Source organism: Mustela nivalis, assembly GCF_964662115.1.
Source record: "Mustela nivalis genome assembly, chromosome: X".
Classification (NCBI taxonomy): Eukaryota; Metazoa; Chordata; class Mammalia; order Carnivora; family Mustelidae; genus Mustela; species Mustela nivalis.
This window is the reverse complement of record NC_139040.1, coordinates 52,593,884-52,609,561: the sequence shown is the minus strand read 5'-3', so window position 1 is coordinate 52,609,561 and position 15,678 is coordinate 52,593,884.

Genomic DNA, 15,678 nt, shown 5'->3' with positions numbered 1-15,678 from the left:
TAAGATTCTCAACAAGATCCTAGCTAATAGGATCCAACAGTACATTAAAAAGATTATCCACCATGACCAGGTGGGATTTATCCATGGGATGCAGGGGTGGTTCAACATTTGAAAATCAATCAATGTGATAGAATAATTCAAAAAAGAGAATAGACAAAAACCACATGGTCCCCTCAATTGATGCAGAAAAAGCATTTGACAAGATACAGCATTGTTCCTGATTAAAACACTTTAAAATATTCCCTTTAGAGGGAATATTCCTCACTTCATAAAATCGTTCTATGAAAACCACACAGTGAATATCATCTTCAATGGAAGAATGCTGACAGCCTTCCCTTTCAGATCAGGAACATGTCAAGGATGCCAACTCTCACCACTCTTGTTTAACATAGTGTTAGAAGTCCTAGCAACACCAATGGACAATAAAGAGAAATAGAAGGTATTCAACTTGACAAAGAAGAAGTCAAACTCTCTCTCTCTTCGCAGGTGACATGATACTTTATATGGAAAACCCAAAAGACTCCACCCCCACTACTAGAATTCCTACAGCAATTCAGTGATATGGCAGGATACAAAATCAATGTGCATAAATCAGTTGCTTTCTTATACACTAACAATGAAAATACAGAAAGGGAAATAAGAGAATCAATTCCTTTATTATAGCACCAAGAACCATAAGATACTTGGGAATAAACTTAACCAAAGAGGTAAAGGATCTGTATTCAAGGAACTACAGAATACTCCTGAAAGAAATTGAAGACACAAATAGATGGAAGACCATTCCATGCTCATGGATCGGAAAAATAAACATGGTTAAAATGTCTATACTGCCTAGAGAAATCTATACTTTCTGTGCCCTTCTGATCAAAATCCCACTGGCCTTTTTCAAAGAGCTGGAGCAAACAATACTAAAATTTGTATGGAATCAGAAGAGATGCCGAATTGCTAAGGAAATGTTGAAAAAGAAAAACAAAACTGGGGGCATCACGTTGCCTGATTTCAAGCTTTACTACAAAGCTGTGATCACCAAGACAACATGGTACTGGCAGAAAAATAGACATGTATACCAGGGTAACAGAGTAGAGAGCCTAGATACGGACCCCCAACTCTATGGTCAACTAATCTTTGGCAAAGCAGGAAAAAATATCCAGTGGAAGAAAGACAGTCTCTTCAATAAATGGTGTTGAGAAAATTGGACAGCTATGTGTAGAAGAATGAAACATGACCTTTCTCTTACACCATACACAAACATAAACTCAAAATGGATAAAAGACCTCAACATGAGGCAGAATCCTGGAGGAGAACACAGGCAGTAACCTCTTCAAAACTGGTCACAACAACTTCTTTCAAGATATGTCTCCAAAGGCAAAGAAAACAAAAGCAAAAATGAACTTTTGGGACTTCATCAAGATCAAAAGCTTCTGCACAACAAAGAAAACCATAATCAAAGCAACGAGGCAACCCACAGAATGGGAGAAGATATTGGCAAATGACAGTACAGACAAAGGGCTGATATCCAGGATCTATAAAGAACTTCTCAAACTCAACACACACAAAACAGAATAATCACGTCAAAAAAATGGGCAGAGGATATGCACAGACACTTCTCCAAAGAAGACATACAAATGGCTAACAGACACATGAAAAAATGTTCATCATCATTAGCCATCAGGGAGATTCAAATCAAAACCACATTGAGATACCACCTTTCACCAGTTGGAATGGCCAAAATAAAGAAGCCAGGAAACAACGTGTGTTGGAGAGGATGTAGAGAAAGGGGAACCCTCCTACACTGTTGGTGGTAATGCAAATCATTGCAGCCACTTTGGAAAACAGTGTGGAGATTTCTTAAGAATTTAAAAATAGAGCTTCCCTATGACCCTGCAATTGCACTACTGAGTATTTACCCCAAAGATGCTGATGTGGTCAAAATAAGGGCCATCTGTACACCAATGTTATTAGCAGCAATGGCCACAGTTGCCAAACTGTGGAAAGAACCAAAATGCCTTTCAACAGACGAATGGATAAAGAAGATATGGTCCATATATACAATGGAGTATTATGCATCCACCAGAAAGGATGAATACCCAACTTTTGTATCGACTTGGATGGGGCTGGAAGAGATTATGCTGAGTGAAATAAGCCAAGCAGAGAGAGTCGATCATCATACAGTTTTGCTTATTTGTGGGGCATAAGGAATAACATGGAGGACATGGGGAGATGGAGAGAAGTGAGTTGGGGGAAGTTGGAGTGGAGATGAACTATGACAGACTGCGGACTCTGAGAAACAAATTGAGGGTTTTGGAGAGGAGATGGATGGGAGGTTGGGTGAGCCTGGTGGTGGGTATTATGGAGGGCACGTATTGCCTGGACCACCTGGTATGGTGCATAAACAATGAATTCTGAAATTCTTGAGAGATCACAAGTAGGCAGGGAGAGAGAGAGAGGGAAGCAGGCTTCCTGCTGAGCAGAGAGCCCAATGTGGGGTTTGATCCCGGGCCTTGAGAGCACGACCTGAGCAGAAGACACAGGTTTAACCCACTGAGCCACTCAGGCACCCCTATACAGAATGTTTTATATTAACTTCATGGTAACCACAAAACAAAAACCTACAGTAAATGCACAAAAATAAAGAAAAATAAATATAAACATAACACTTAAGAAATTCATCAAACCACAAAGAGAGCAAGAGAAGAAGAAAGGAACAGAGGAACTAGTAAAACAGAAAATAATTAACAAAATGGCAAAAAATACATACCCCATCAAAAATTACTTTAAATGCAAATGGACTAAATTCTCCAATCAAAAGACACAGAGTGACAGAACGGTTCTAAAAATGAGACTCATCTATAGTCTGCCACAAGACACTCACTTCGGATCTAAGGACACACACAGACTGAAAGTGAATCACAAATATGTGGAGATTAAATCGCATGCTGCTGAACAGACAATGGATCAATGAAAAAGAATTAAAGAAGAAATTTCAGAAAAGTACTTTGAGACAGATAAAAGTGGAAATATAACAAACCAAAATCTATGGGATGCGACAAAAGCACTTCTAAGAAGGAAGTTCATAGGACTACAAGCTTACATCAAGAAACAAGAATAGTCTCAAATAAATAATTGAAGTTTACACTTAAAGGAACTAGAAAAAGAAAAGGAAATAAAGGCAAAGTTACAAAAAGTAAATTAAAAATAAAGAATAGGTGGAAATAAATGAGAGACTTTAAAAGCAATAGAAAAAAGTTAATAAAACTGATAGCTATTCCTGTGAAATGATAAGCAAAATAGACACACTTTTAGCTAAACCCACCACCAAAAAAATATATGTATATAGAATAACTGACACCTGCTACAGGAATGAACTTGAGGATAATATGCTAAGTCATAACAAGACAAATACTCTATGATTCTACTCATATGAGAGGTCTGGAGCAGTCAAATTCATAGGAATGGAAAGCAGAGGTGGTTGTCAGGAGCTGGGAGAGGGCAGAATGGGGAGCTTTGTACAGATGAGGAAGATGAATAAGCCTGAAGATGATGATGGTGATGGTTTCACAAGAATGTGAATGTACTTAATGGCACTGAACTATACACTGAAAAATTGTTAGATCAGTAAATTTTATGTTATGTACATTTTATCACAATAAAGTGGAAAAAGAAAGGAAGAGAAGACTCAAATACAAGTGATCATAAGAGATTATTACAAACATTTATCTACCAACAAACTGCACAACATAGAAAAATGGATAAATTCCTATAAACATACAATCTTCCAAGACTGTATCAGGAAGAAATAGAAAATCTAAATAGACTGGCTACTAATAAGGAGATTGATATAGAAATCAACCATGCCCCCCCCCCAAAAAGTCCACAACTGAAAGGCTTCACTGGTGAATTCTATCAAACATTCAGTGAAGATTTAAAACCTGTCTTCTCCAGCTCTTCCAGAAAACTGAAGAGTAGAGAATGCTTCCAAAATCATTTTATAAATCCAGTATTATTTTGAGAGGGCCGAATCCTAACCACTAGACCACCAGGGAGTGTCGAATCCAGTATTATTTTGAAACCAAAACCAGATAAGGGAATTACAATAAAAGAAAATCAGAGGCCAATATCCCTAATGAATATAGATGCAAAAATCCCTGGTAAATTATTAGCAAACTTAATTCAACAATACATTCAAGGAATCATACACCTTAATCAAGTGGGATTTATTCCAGGAATGCAAGAATTGTTCAACATCTGCAAATCAGTCAACCTGATACACCACATTAACAAAATGAGGGATTATAATAATCACATGATCATCTGAATATATGGAAAAAATATTTCACAACATTTAATATCCACTTATGATAAGAACTCTCAATGCGTGGACAGAGGGAACATACCTCAACATAATTAAGGTCATATATGACAAAACCACCACAAACAATACTCAATTCCTTAAGATCCAAGAACAAGGCAAGGATGCCCATTTTATCACTTTTATTCTACTTAGTACTGGATGTCCTAGCCACAGCAATTAGGCAAGAAAAAGAAGTAAAATACATTCATATAGAAGGAGTTCCAAACATTACTATTTGCATATGAAATTATTCTCTGTATAGAAATCCTTAAAGACACCACAAAAATATCCTTATAACTAATAAATGACTTGAATAAAGTTGAAGGATACAAAATCAATATACTTCCACTGATTGTTTATACTAACAATGAACTACCATAAAGAGATACTAAGAAAGTAATCTCATTTGTAATTGCATCAGAAACATAAAATACCTAGGAATGAATTTAACCAAGGAAGTGAAAGACTATACACCGAAAATTATAAAAACATTGATGAAAGAAATTGAAGACACAAAGAAATGGAATATATTTTATGTTAATTGGAAGAGTTTATATTATTGAAATGTCCATGCTATCCAAAGTCATCCATTGTCTTAGTGTAATCCCTATGAAAATTCCAATGATATATTTCAAAGCAGTAGAACAAATAATCCTAAAATTTGTTTGGAACAACAAAAGACTCCAAAGAACCAATGCATCTTGAGAAAAAAAGTGCAAAGCTGAAGGTATCATGTTCTCTGACCTCAAACTATAATTTGAAAAAATATTGTAATTTTTAAAAATTATGGTTTGTCATAAAAACAGATTCCGAGATCAATGTAATGCAATACAGAGCCCAGAAATAAAGTCACACATAAATTGTCAATTAATCTATGGCAAAGGATGCAGTAATAAACAGTGGGGGAAAGATAGTCTCTTCAATAAATGGACTTGAGGATATTGGACAGTCACATACAAAAGAAGGACACTGAATCATTCTTACACCATACACAAAAAGAAACTCAAAATGGATGAAACACTTGTATGTAAGAACAGAAACCATAAGATTCCTAGGACAAAACGTAGTTGATACGTTCCTTGACATCCCTCTTGGCATTTTTTTTTTTTTAATTACTGGAAGGCAATGACAGTGAAAGCAAAAATTAACAAATGAGACTACATCAAACTAAAAGCTTCTGCACAGCAAAGGAAAAAAAAAATCAACAGGTAACTTTATGAATGAGGGAAGACATTTGCAAATCATAGATCTAGTAAGGGACTAATAATAAAAATATATAAGGAACTCATACAACTCAATAAGAAAAAAATATATCAGTAGGATATAGGAAGAGGATCTGAAAATACAATTTTTTTCCAAAAAGACATACAGAGGACCAATAGATGCATGAAAAAAATGCTCAACATCACTAATCAATGAAATGCAGAACAAAACCACAATAAAAGGATCTATCTTCCTCCCTTTTCAAACTGCCCCCTTGCTGTGATGTGGATGGAATTGCAATACACTTGTGTATCAATTTGGGGATAACTGGCATCTTTGCTGTGTTTAGTCCTCTAATCTAGGAATGAGAGATTGGAAGATGGACATGGAGTAGGAGGACCATAGGCTCACATTCTCCCATGAATACTAGATAACAATCAAATCATCCTAAAACTCCAGAAATTTAATTGGAGACCAGCATAACAAACTCTACAACTGAAGTTAGAGAGGAAGAAACATCAAAGAAGGTAGGAAGTGCAGAGATGTGGTTTGTGAGAGAAACAAATCCTGGCCACTGCAATGGGAAGGGAGTGATGGCTGCAAAGAAGGGCAAAAGACAGACTAGCTCACAGGAGAGAAACATAGAAGACAAATCTTCCTAAAAATTGGCTTGGAAAGCGAGATTGGCTGAATTTCATTAGTTCTTCAACCAGAGGTGTTTAAACCCTGGTGTTTTAAAGGTCATTGTCTTGACTAGGATACAGCTCAGAAGGCATTGTGCTGCTACTGGGGAGAATGTAGGCAAACAACCAACAATCTGCAGACGTACAGCATGGAAACAGAGATCTGAAGAGCTCCTGGGGCATACAGTGGGCAGGTTATTTGCCCATCTTGGAGTGAATCCTAGAGAGGCAGCATTCATAAAGAGATCCCTCTGGGAACAGAGGAACTGGCTGGACTCATTTTCATCTCCTGCGTCTACTACCTGTGGGAACCAGCACAATGCTGATATTCCTGTCTAACTTGCTTACACCAAGCCTCACCCTCCCATGCTCTGGCCCAAAAGCCCTGCTCAGTCACTGTTTCCTAAGTCACAGTACAGTGGGCTCCATCCCCCAGAACACTATCCCAAACCTCTGCTCACATCTCTCCTTACATGGGAGTTTTGTGGAGCCTCTATTCTGGTGATGGTGGTAACCGGTCTCACTTCACAAAAAAGGCCATAGAAAACAGAGTTAAAATGCACCACATTCATGCTGGGAAACAAACATTGACCAAAAAAGGCAAAGACAGTCTCTGCAGATGACAGACCTGATGGATAAAGTGGCCAGGAAAAAAATAGCAGTCCACACACAGCACAGATTGGAGACAATCATGGAAGCACGAGGCACTGGGGAACAGGAGACAGTAAATGGCAGAACACTACAGGGCCTCTTCCTAAAAGGTCATCATGGTTAGTAACAAGAGATGTAGCTCACATTCTTACCACACAGAAGCAGGCATGGAGACTTATACAAAGTAAGACAGAAAATTATCCCAAGTTAAACAACATGAAAAGACCATGGCCAGAAATATCAGCAAAACTGATGTAGGTAGTATGCCTGAAAGAAAATTTAAAGTAATGACCAAAAAGATATTCTCTGGACTTGAGAAAAGAGTGGAAGACGTACGTGAAAAGTTTTTGTTGTTGTTGTTGAGGAGGACGATTTTTTTTAGTTTCAGAGTCAGAATGTTGTGATTCATCAGTTCCATATAACACCAGTGCTCATTACATCAAGTGTCTTCCTTAAGACCTTTCAACCAACTACCATTATCCCCCTCCCACCTCCCCTTCACCAATGGTCAGTTTATTTCCCAGAGTTCAGTGTCTCTTATTTGTCTACCTCTTAATTTTCATCTTAGTTTTCTTTCCTTTCCCATAGGTTCATCAGTTCTGCTTCTTAAATTCCACATAGGAGAAATCTTATGGTATTTGTCTTTCTCTGACTGACTTATTTCACTTAGTATAATACCCTCTAGTTTAATCATCATCATTGCAAATAGCAAGATTTCATTCTTTTTGATGGATAAGTAATATTACATATATATGTAATATTGGGGAGAACTGTCATCTTTGCTGTGTTTAGTCTGCAATATTACATATATGAAGGGATTAAGAAGCATTTTTCATGCCAATGGGCCTCAAAAGAAGGCTGGGGTAGCGATCCTCATATCAGATAAATTAGATTTCAAACTAAAGACTATAGTCAGAGATACAGAAGGACACTACATCATTCTTAAAGGGACTATCCACCAAGATAATCTAACAATTGTAAATATCTCTGCTCCCAATATGGGAGCAGCCAACTACTTAAGAAAACTGTTAATCAAGATCAAGAGTCATATTGATATGAATACACTAATCGGTGGAGATCTTAACACGCCTCTCTCAGAAATAGACAGATCATCGAAGCAGAAAATCAATAAAGAAACAAGAGCATTGAATGACACATTGGACCAGATGGACCTCATAGATCTATACAGAACATTCTACCCTAAAACAACAGAATACTCATTCTTCTCAAGTGCACATGGAACCTTCTCAAGAATAGAACACATACTGGGTCACAAATCAGGACTTAACCAATACCAAAAGACTGAGATTATTCGCTGCATATTCTCAGATCACAATGCTTTGAAACTGGAGCTCAATCACAAGGAAAAGTTCAGAAGTAACTCAAACACCTGGAAGCTAAAGACCACCTTGCTTAAGAATGCTTGGATCAACCAGGAGATCAAAGAAGAACTGAAAAAGTTCATGGAAACCAATGAGAATGAAGACACTTCGATCCAAAACCTATGGGATACAGCAAAGGCGGTCCTAAGGGGGAAATACATAGCCATCCAAGCCTCCCTCATAAAAATTGAAAAATGCAGAACACAGCAGCTGTCTCTATACCCTAAAGAACTGGAGAATCCACAACAAATCAAACCAACTCCACACATAAGAAGGGAAATCATCAAGATTAAAGCTGAGATCAATGAAGTAGAAACCAGAGATACAGTAGAACGTATCAGTGATACTAGAAGCTAGTTTTTTGAAAGAATCAATAAGATAGATAAACCATTGGCCACACTAATCCAAAAGAAAAGAGAGAAAGCCCAAATTCATGAAATTATGAATGAAAAGGGAGAGATCACAACTAACACCAAGGAAGTAGAAACAATCGTCAGAAGTTATTATCAACAGTTATATGCCAATAAGCTTAGCAAACTAGACGAAATGGATGCATTCCTGGAAAACTATAAACTCCCAAAATTGAACCAGCAAGAAATCGACAACCTGAATAGACCGATATCTAGTAACGAGATTGAAGCAGTGATCAAAAACCTCACAAAAAACAAGAGCCCAGGACCTGACGGATTCCCTGCAGAATTCTACCAAACTTTCAAAGAAGAAATAACACCTATTCTCCTGAAGCTGTTTCAAAAAATTGAAGCAGAAGGAAAACTTCCAGACTCATTCTATGAAGACAACATTACCTTCATCCCCAAACCAGGCAAAGACCCTACCAAAAAGGAGAATTTCAGACCCATATCACTGATGAATATGGATGCTAAGATTCTCAACAAGATCATAGCAAACAGGATCCAACAGCACATTAAAAAGATTATCCACCATGACCAGGTGGGTTTTATCCCTGGGCTTCAGGGATGGTTCAACATTCACAAATCAATCAATGTGATAGAACAAATTAATATAAAGAGAAGAACCACATAGTCCTCTCAATTGATGCATAAAAAGCATTTGACAAAATCCAGCATCCATTCCGGATTAAAACACTTCAAAGTATAGGGATAGAGGGAGCATTCCTGAACATCATCAAATCTATCTATGAAAGACCCACATCAAATATCATCCTCAATGGGCAAATGCTTGCAGCCTTCCCGTTGAGATCAGGAACACGACAAGGATGCCCACTCTCACCACTCTTGTTCAACATAGTATTAGAAGTCCTAGCAACAGTAATCAGACAACAAAGAGAAATAAAATGTATCCAAATTGGCAATGAAGAAGTCAAACTCTCTCTCTTCGCAGATGACATGATTCTTTATAGGGAAAACTGAAAAGACTCCACCCCCAAACTACTAGAACTCATACAGCAGTTCAGCAACGTGGCAGGACACAAAGTCAATGTGCAGAAATCAGTTGATTTCTTATACACTAACAAGGAAAATACAAAAAGGGAAATTAGAGAATCAATTCCATTTACTATAGCACCAAGAACCATAAGATGCCTGGAAATGAACCTAACCAAAGAGGTAAAGGATCTGTACTTGAGGAACTACAGAACACTCACGAAAGAAATTGAAGAAGACACAAAAAGATGGAAGACCATTCCATGCTCTTGGATCGGAAGAATAAACATTGTTAAATTGTCTATACTGCTTAGAGAAATCTATACTTTTAATGCCATTCCGATCAAAATTCCATCAGTATTTTTCAAAGAGCTGGAGCAAATAATCCTAAAATTTGTATGGAATCAGAAGAGACCCCGAATCGCTAAGGAAATGTTGAAAAACAAAAATAAAAAACTTGGGGGCATCATGTTACCTGATTTCAAGCTTTACTACAAAGCTGTGATCACCAAGACAGCATGGTACTGGCATAAAAACAGACACATAGACCAGTGGAACAGAGTAGAGAGCCCAGATATGGACCCTCAACTCTATGGTCAATTAATCTTTGACAAAACAAAATATATATATATATATATACAGTGGAAAAACGACAATCTCTTCAATAAATGGTGCTGGGTAAACTGGACAACTATATGTAGAAGAATGAAACTTGACCATTCTCTTACACTGTACACAAAGACTCAAAATGGATAAAAGACCTCAACGTGAGACCGGAATCCATCAGAATCCTGGAGGAGAACATAGGCAGTAACCTCTTCGATATCAGACACAGCAACTTCTTTCAAGATATGTCTCCAAAGGCAAAGGAAACACAAGCGACAATAAACTTTTGGGACTTCATCAAAATCAAAAGCTTCTGCACAGCAAAGGAAACAGTCAAAAAAACAAAGAGGCAACCCACGGAATGGGAGAAGATACTTTAAAATGACAGCACAGACAAAAGGTTGATATCCAGGATCTGTAATAAACTCCTCAAACTCAACACACACAAAACAGGCAATCATATAAAAAAATGGGCAGAAGATATGAACAGACACTTCTCCAATGAAGACATACAAATGGCTATCAGACACATGAAAAAATGTTCATCATCACTAGCCCTCAAGGGGATTCAAATTAAAACCACATTGAGATATCACCTTACACCAATTAGAATGGCCAAAATTAGCAAGACAGGAAACAACAAGTGTTGGAGGGGATACGGAGAAAGAGGGACCCTCTTCCACTGTTGGTGGGAATGCAAGTTGGTGCAGCCTCTTTGGAGAACAGTGTGGAGATTCCTCAAGACATTAAAAATAGAACTTCCCTATGACCCTGCAATTGCAGTCCTGGGTATTTACCCCAAAGATACAGATGTCGTGAAAAGAAGGGCTATCTGTACCCCAATTTTTTTTTTAATTTTATTTGTCAGAGAGAGAGAGAGGGAGAGAGAGCGAGCACAGGCAGACAGAATGGCAGGCAGAGACAGGGAGAAGCAGGCTCCCTGCTGAGCAAGGAGCCCAATGCGGGACTCGATCCCAGGACGCCGGGATCATGACCTGAGCCAAAGGCAGCTGCTTAACCAACTGAGCCACCCAGGCGTCCCTGTAACCCAATGTTTATAGCAGCAATATCCACGGTCGCCAAACTATAGAGAGAACCAAGGTGTCCTTCAACGGACGAATGGATAAGGAAAATGTGGTTCATATACACTATGGAGTATTATGTCTCCATCAGAAAGGATGAATACCCAACTGTTGTAGCAACATGGATGGGACTGGAAGAGATTATGCTGAGTGAAATAAGTCAAGCAGAGAGAGTCAATTATCATATGGTTTCACTTATTTGTGGAGCATAACAAATAGCATGGAGGACATGGGGAGTTAGAGAGGAGAAGGGAGTTGGGGTAAATTGGAAGGGGAGGTGAATCATGAGAGACTATGGACTCTGAAAAACAATCTGAGGGGTTTGAAGTGGCGGGAGGTGGGAGATTGGGGTACCAGGTGGTGGGTATTATTGAGGGCACAGATTGCATGGAGCACTGGGTGTGGTGCAAAAATAATGAATACTGTTATGCTGAAAATAAATAAATTAATATAAAAAAGAAAATGCAAAAAAAAACCATGTTATTTGCAAACAGTGAAAGTTGACTTCTTTACAAATTTGGAATTTTTTTTGTTTGTTCCTTTTTGTTGTCCAACTGCTGAGGGTAGGACTTCTAGTACTATGCTGAACAACACTGGTAAGTGTGGGCACCCTGTCATATTCTTGACAATAGGGGGAAAGCTCTCAGTTTTTCCCCATTGAGAATGATACTCGCTGTGGAGTTTTTGTTTTTGTTTTTGTTTGTTTGTTTATATGGCTGTTATGATATTGAAATATATTCCTTCTATCTCTACATTGCTGAGAGTTTTAATCAAGAAAGGATGCTGTATTTTGTTAAATGTTATTTCTGCATCTATTGAGAAGATAATAGGATTCTTGTCCTTTCTTTTGTTAATGTGGTATATCACATTGTTTGATTTGTCTATGTTGAACCACCTTGCAGCCCAGGAATAAATTCCAAATAGTTGCGGCAAATAATACCTTTTGTGCACTGTTTGATGCTGTTAGCAAGTATCTTGTTGAGAATTTTTCATCCACGTTCATCAGGAATATGATTGGCCTGTAATCCTCTTCTTCAGTGGGGTCTTTTTCTGGTTTGGGGATCAAGGTAATGCTGGTCTCATGGAATGAGTTTGGAAGTTTTCCTTCCATTTCTAGATTTTTGAAATAGCATCAGAAGGATAGGTATTAATTCTTTAAATATTTCGTAGAATTCCACTGGGATGCCCTCTGGACTCTGTTTGTTGGGAGATTTTTAATTACTACTCCAATTTCTTTGCTGGTTATGAGTCTGTTCAGGTTTTCTATTCCTTCCTGTTTAGGTTTTGTAGTTTATAGGTTTCTAGGAATGCTTTCATTTCTTCCAGATTCCCTAATTTCTTGGCATTTAATTGCTCATAATATTCTCTTATAATTGTATTTCTTCAGTGTTGGTGGCAATTTCTCCACTTTCATTCATGATTTATTTGGGTCCTTTCTCTTTTCTTTTTGATAAGTCTAGCTAAGAGTTTATCAACCTTATTAATTCTTTCAAAGAACAAGCTCCTAGTTTCACTGATGTGTTCTACTGATTTTTTAAATTATTATTTCTATATCATTGATTTCTGCTCTAATCTTTATTATTTCTGTTCTTCTGCTGGATTTCGGTTTTATTGCTTTTCTTCTTCTAGGTCCTTTAGATGTAAGGTTAGATTATGTATTTAAGACTTTTTTTGTTTCCTGAGGAAGGCTTGTATTGCTATATTCATCCCAATTATGACAGCCTTTATTGCATTGCAAAGGTTCTGAAATGCCCTGTTTCATTTTCATTGTTTCCATGTATTTCTTTTAATTCTTCAATTTCTTGGTTGACCCATTCATTCTTTAGTAGGATGCTCTTTAACCTCCATGTATTTGTGTTCCTTCCTGATCTTCTCCGATGATTGAGTTCAAGTTTTAAGGCATTGTGGTCTGAAACTATCCAGGGAATAATTCCAATGTTTTTGTTCCTGTTGGGACCTCATATGTACCCAGTATCTGATCTGTTCTGGAGAATGTTCCATGTACACTCGAGAAGAAAGTGCATTCTGTTGCTTTAGGATGAAATGTTCTGAATGTATCTCTGATGTCTATCTTGTTCAGTGTGTCATTCAAATCCCTTGCTTCCTTGTTGATCTTCTGCTTAGATGATCTGTCCATTGCTGTCCATGAGGTATTAACTTCCCCTATTATTGTACTATTATTAATGTGTTTCTTTAATTGTTATTAATTGGTTTATACAATTGGCTTACTTACATTACTAACTAACAATTGATAGGGGTATAAATACAATTGATAAATCTTTTAGGATAGACCCTTTCATTATGATATAGTGTCCTTCTTCATCTCTTATTATAGTCATTGGTTTAAAATCTAGTTTGTTTGATATAAGGATTGCTAGTCTAGCTTTATTTTGATGTCCATTAGTATAATAAATGGTTATCCACCCCCTCACTTTCTTCTCTGTTCCTTTCTGATCATTTTACTTTTAGGCTTCTTTCATCTCAAAGAATTCACTCCAATATCTCTTGCAGTGGTGGTTTAGTGTTCCTGAATACCTTTAGTTTTTATTTGTCCTAGAAAGTCTTTCTCTCTCCTTCTTTTCTGAATGAGAGTCTTGCTGGTTAAAGTATTCTTGGCTGCATATTTTTCCCACTTAGCAAACTGAACATATAATTCTAGTCCTTTCTGGTCTTGCATGTCTCTCTGGACAGGTCTACTGCCAGTTTTATGTTTCTACCCTTGTTCGTTAAGGAACTCTTGTCCTGACCTGCTTTCAGGACTTTTCTCTTTATCTCTGAAATTTGCAAGTTCACTATCTTATGTTGAAGTGTTGACCTACTTTTATTGATTTGGGGGTGGGGCAGTTCTCTGTGCCTCCTGGGCTTGAATGCCTGTTTCCTTCCCCAGATTCAGGAAGTTCACAGCTATAATTTGTTCAAATACACCTTCTCCCTATCTCTTTCTCTGTTCATCCTCTAGGACACCTATTATTCAAATATTATTTCGTTATGACATTGCTGATTTCTCAAATTCTCTATTCATGATCCAGTAATTATTTTTCTCTTTTCTCAGCTTCCTTGTTTTCCATCACTTTGTCTTCTATATCATTGACTCACTCTTCTGCCTCATTTACCCTAGCTATTAGAGCAACCGTTTTTGACAGCATCTCAGTAATAGCATTTTTAATATTGGCCTGATTAGATTTTATTTTATTTCTTCATTAACAACTATCTACTGTCTTTATGCTTTTCTCATGCCCAGCTAGTATCTTTATAATTATTGTTTTGAATTCTAGTTCTGGCATCTTACCTATATCACCTATATATTACCTATATTACCTTTGATTAAATCCCTGGCTATGAGTATGTCTTCCTGTTTTTTTTTTTCTTTTTTTCTCCTTTTGGGGTGAGTTTCTTCATCTTGTCATTATGTCTAGAAAAGAATAGAAGAAAGAGAAAAGAGAAAAATAACAACACTAGAAAAGTAAGCAAACAAACAAAAAAATTAACCAGAAGAAAATGGAAGCAAAACGAAATAAGAAAGAATCAAACAAGTAGTAAACCAGAACAAAACAATAAACCAGATCCTGGACGTATTTTGGTTTGTTAGATCAAAGAAACTAGATCTCATAATAGGAAAGAAATATATATATTTGAAAAAAATGATGAAATAGCTAAAAATAATTAAAAATATAAAACTAAAATTCTAAAGAATAATAATTTAAAAAAGCACACACACCCCCAAATGTTATGTTTCCCCAAGAGCTGACATTTCCCAATTTTCTGTGATCAGTATACTTGGTTTTAGTGAGTTGTCCCTGCTGGTCTTCTGGGGTAGGGCCCTGTTGCACTGATTCTCAGTTGTCCTTGTCTGGGTGGAATTTTGTCCATCTTGCCAGGAAGCTAGCCACAGTGTAAGTGGATCAGGATTGCACTATGTTGTGCTCCTTTGCTCCCTGAAACCTTTTAGCACCAATGGGTGAGGGGATGAAAATGGCAGTGCCCCAATCTCTAGCTCTAGAGGTTTAAGTTCACACCTCTCATGCTTCAGTGAGCCCTTACAGAAAAGTACTCAATCACTCTTATCTCCCTGGTTTCTGTCCAAACTCTGTGTTTACCCAGCCTGTGACAGAGTGGTTTAATCTCGGGTACACAACCCAGTTTGGAGTCTCCAAACTTCGGAATTCTTGCAGCACAGACCTGTGCCATTCTTTCCAGTGGGGCAGGGTTGGAGGGGGGTGTGTGTCTCACAGTTTGTGACAACACTGAGAATAAAGCCAGAGCCTATACTCGCTGTTTTCAGCCAGCTCCCCTGTTCTGATGTCTGGAACCTCCGCT